The sequence below is a fragment of the Musa acuminata genome, unplaced genomic scaffold, assembly GCF_036884655.1.
Source record: "Musa acuminata AAA Group cultivar baxijiao unplaced genomic scaffold, Cavendish_Baxijiao_AAA HiC_scaffold_287, whole genome shotgun sequence".
NCBI classification, from domain to species: Eukaryota; Viridiplantae; Streptophyta; class Magnoliopsida; order Zingiberales; family Musaceae; genus Musa; species Musa acuminata.
In genome coordinates, this window is record NW_027020549.1 from 17,501 (window position 1) to 22,500 (window position 5,000).

The window sequence follows — 5,000 nt, forward strand, 5'->3', positions numbered from 1 at the left end:
CTCTGATCAACGATAGAACAAGATCTGTTTTGCATCATATCTAACTGTTCGGACCGAAGAAGTAATGTCACTCGATTATTATCAAACTGACTGCAATCTTTTTCTGTCCGTGAGGGTCCCACCAGAGCGCCTTCTACTTCTAATAGGCCATGAACTAGATCAGAATCATTCTCAACGAATCTATAAGAAGTGATCCAATTTTTTTCATCAGGTCCGGGTGAAGACCAAAGATCTTGAGCGACCGATCCGGCAGAACAACTCAAAAGATAAAGAAGTATCGTTAATTTCTTCATGCTCGTTCCAAGTTCGAAGTACCATTTGTACAAATAAGAATCCCCTTCTGATCTCTTCTTCATATAGATAGATATAGGATCTATGGGGCAATTACTTAGAAGTACATTTTGTGCAACAGCCCTTCCTATCTGATAGAAAAGGATCCCATGATCCTGAACCGATCTTACCTGGGATCGCAAATCCCAAGTTTGTCTATGAAGAGCTAATCTAATTGTATTAGTTTCTATAATTGATTTCTTCTGTGTAATACTAATTGATAGGGCCTCATTGATAAGTGCTACAAGATCTCGTACATTGGAACCCATGGTTATGGACCCCAATCCGTTAGTATGGAACATTTTCTTTTCCAAGTGAAATCCCCTAGTATATGAAAGAATGAAAAAGTGCTTTCGTTGTTGCGGAATAAGAAGCCTTCGTATCTTAATGCATGTATTTAATTTATTCGGAGCTATTAGAGCGGGATCCACTTTTTGGGGAATATGAGTCGAAGCAATAACAAGAATATTTCTAGTGGAACATCTTTCACAATCTCTGGAGAGATAGTTCTCTAATAGACCGAGGGATAAGTAATTCGACTCATTCATATACAGATCATGAATGTTTGGAATCCATATTATGCAAGGAGACATTGCTTTTGCTAATTCGAATTGAAAGGTGATATCAAATCGGTCTATTTTCGGCGTCATATACATAGTTAGCAGCTCCGTATCAAGGTCATCATCAATATCGTCACTATCATCAATATCGATATCGTCACTATCATCAATATCGATATCGTCACTATCACTATCATCAAAATCGATATCATCAATAAAATAATCTTTAGGCTTGTCATCCGGGAACTTGTTCGGAAATACCGTAATGAAAGGAACATAGGGGTTTGTCGCTAGGTATTTGACCAAATAGGATCGTCCAGTTCCTATAGAACCTATCACTAAAATACTCCTAGAAGGGGATAGGGCTAAGCGGAGCGAAAAGGGTTTTCCATGAGATGGGAAATGAAAACTATTAGCCCCACACGAGGTTTGTGAATAAGTAATTGTCTGATAATGAGCAAGGAATATCCGTCTTTCTGCTAAACAGGATCCATTGAACTCATAATTCATTATATACTTGTCAACTAAGTATCGTAAGTAAATTGATCCCGGTTGTTCAATCATTTGATAACCAGAGTCATTCTTTGATAAATGATCACTATGAGTCAGACTCAATAGAATTTGATCAATCCTTTTTTCTGTCGTTAAGGTGGAGAACTGAACCAAGAATTCTCTTTCTTCATCATCAATCGAATCACTGTTCGCGACCCAGGATTCTATTTTCTCATCAATCCAATCACCGTTCACCTTTTTTCTTTTTCTTATCAATGAATGGATCTCTTTACTTGTACGACTTAGATGTCTCGTATTTCTCGAAAAAGTGATTCGATTGATGGGATTTGGTATGATACTTATGAGATTGATGGGATTTGATATGATACTTATGAGATCGATGAGATTGATATTCAAATATTTCTTCCTAGAACGTATTGATTTGACCCCACAAGCGACCAATAGCATGTTGCCACCAAAAGCAAAACCCCGTATTTCTTCCAGAGAATCTCCTAATTGTTTCAGAACAACTAGAAAGAGATTCTTTAACCAGAAAGAATTCAGTTCAGATGTAGGATACCCATCCAAAAGTTTTCGCAACTCAATCATGTATGATGGAATCATCAAAGATTTGATCTTTTCTAACTCTGTCTGTAACTCACTAGAGGCTTGGGAAACAAAGAGAAGATGTATACGAACGAGATATCCAGCAACAAGAAGAAGGGAAAAGATTGAATAGAGGAACTCCAACTCCCGAGCATTTGTTGATCTCAGATGTGTCCATATCAATGGAACGGGTGACTCATTATTTCGATGAATCATTTCTTCGGACAGAAGAAGATTCTGTAAACACTCCCTCGAAATCTCACTTATCAGACTCAAAATCTCACTTATCAGAGTCCATTGTGGAAGAATCTTCTGAGGAATTGGCCATGATATATCTGATCCATGCATAATATCATGAAAAATGGATACAAATTTGTGACTGCTACTTAGTATCGACAATGGGTCTGAAAAAGTATCTAAAAGGGTGAAATTTAGATATTTGCACTCTGTCAAAGTAAGGAACCATGGCATATATGTTTGGAACGGATTCCATTTTGTTTGGAACAGATTCCATTTTGAGAGATTTGAAAAAGCACTATCTCGTTGAAAGGTTCTATACATCTGCCGTTTCTCAACGCATTTCTTTAGAGAAAGACTCCGTTTTTTTTTCCTCTTTCCGGATGGTAAATATTTCTCAGAACATGGAGTGTGAATCAAACCCATGTTTGAATTGAAACTGAGATACCGATGCAAGTTCTTCCCTTCTGAATCAGATAGATTCATATCTGAAAGAGGCTGACAATAAGTTCTTCCAAAATTGACTCTTTGTTTCTCTGTTAGAGGTGTTGCAGAAATGTCTGCGATCGAGTAAATAGCTCTACGAACGAATGGCTCGGATCGAATTGGAAAACGGAAAGATTTGTACAAGTTATACGTTTTGTCACCACTTTGTGGAAAATCTTTAGGTATGAATATGTTAGATACCTGTGACTCGATTGGTGAAATAGTCTCTCTCTCCAAAAAAATATGTTTTTTTTTACCGACGCACGAAGAAAATATTTTGTTGCGAATGAACAAGGTAGTGAGGAATTGTCCATATGTAAGATCATAATTATTGATACGGGTCTTTTCCACATAAAAAGGGAATCTTTTGTTACAATAGAACCAGAAGTGATTTGGATCATTCAAGAATCGAAGTCGATTTGCTTTATAAAAAGAAGATATCAATGAACTTCTATGAAATGGTTTCACGGGATTCAGCCAATTGTCTCGATCATGGAATATCATTGAGAAATAGGAATCCGTGTTATCAAAGGATTTCCTGCGATTATTTCTAGTATAGAATGAGTCAATCATCCACTCTGGTATCTTTTTGAACAAAAATGGTAATGTTGTTCCTCCATTGATAAAGAATTCCGGTCTTTGGGAAGTATCATGATCATCCAATAAGAAGGGTTTCAATTTATTCAAATGAACGATTTGAACACCTATTGATTCTAACAACTGATTGCGGAGTTGATCATTCGGACCTTTCAATTCACGGATGTGGATCTCGGACCTATGAATGGGGATATTCCCGATACTCACAAAGAAAAGGGGAAGTGACTTGGACAAAAAGGGAAGTGACTTGGACAAAAAGGGAAGTGACTTGGACAAAAAGAAACGAAGTGACTTAGACAAATTTTGTTTGTCGATAGCCTCGGACCAATCAATCGAATATTGATTAATACGTAACCGATCGAACACTACTTGAAAACGGTTCTTCTGTTCAGAAACGAAATGTTCCAAATGTTCCTGGAAATTCTTGCTCTCATTGGACCATTTGTATCTATATACATCAGGATCCCGATTCATGGATCTCTCGGTTCGAGAAAAAAGAGGATCAAACCATTTCTTCTGACTCTTTTTCAAATTCGATAAATGTTGGTTGATCGTATATTTCATTATAGTTATATGATTCAGAGTATCATTTCCTATTTGATCCCTTTGAATTCCATATTCGAAGTTGCGATCGGATCTATTCATTAAAAAGAATCGATTAGATACATTTCTTATGTACCCATAGGTGCTATATTGGATTTGAATCAGATTTCGGATCAATCTATATTGATTGACTGCCTCCATTATGTTGTTGCTAGCAAATACCGCTGTTTTTAGTTTTGGATCTTCCAAATCATTCCCGCAGTAGATCCGGACCGATTTTTTTCTGATCCTTCGATAAAAAGATTCATTCTCTTCATAAAAAAGAGGAGGTAGAACCAATAAAGATTTCTTTTTCGATTCATCTCTGGAGTTGAATACCTCATTCAAGAATTTTTTTTGATCCAACCCGTAGGAATCAATAGAAAAGGCAAATCCCCTATGATACACCAGATCCGGCTCGGTTATTGATAGAGTGAATAGATCTGCCATTTCTTGAAATCTCTCTTCTGATTCAAAATCGTGGTGTAACGTGTATCCCCTTTTGTTCCGGTCATGGAATAGATGAAATAAATCAAAAAATGGATTTTTGTTCAAGAATGAAATCTTATTGGAACTGTCCATATCCGGTTCATCCTTCGGAACCATATCACATCCCGGATCTGATGAAATAGGATGAATTGAGACGGTATTTTGTAAATACATAATTATCTTGAATATATCAACCATTTCTTTATTTTCCAATCGCCTGGAAGGGACAAAAGAAACATCTTGTTTTTTCTTCAAAAATTTCTGATCTCTAGTGGACCTCTCAATAGGATTCGAACCCAGATGAAGTTCTGACCATCTGTCAGAGAAAAAAGAACGAATTGATCTTGTAGGATTCCCAAGAAATTCTTCGATTTCTTCCGGAAGCAGATGATTATTCATCTGCTTCTCACGTTCCGTGAATAGCCGGGACATTGAGGAAGATCCAAAAAGGCATTTCGGGAATCGATCTGATTCTATCTCTGTTCGTTCCGTTTGAAGAAAGGAAGGATCCCAAAGAATCGATCTTTCTTTTAGTTGCTGAATGTCTGTTTGATCGATCAATGTGGGATATTCTGAATCCTCATTTCTAATGGAATCGAAATGATCTATGGATTGATCAGA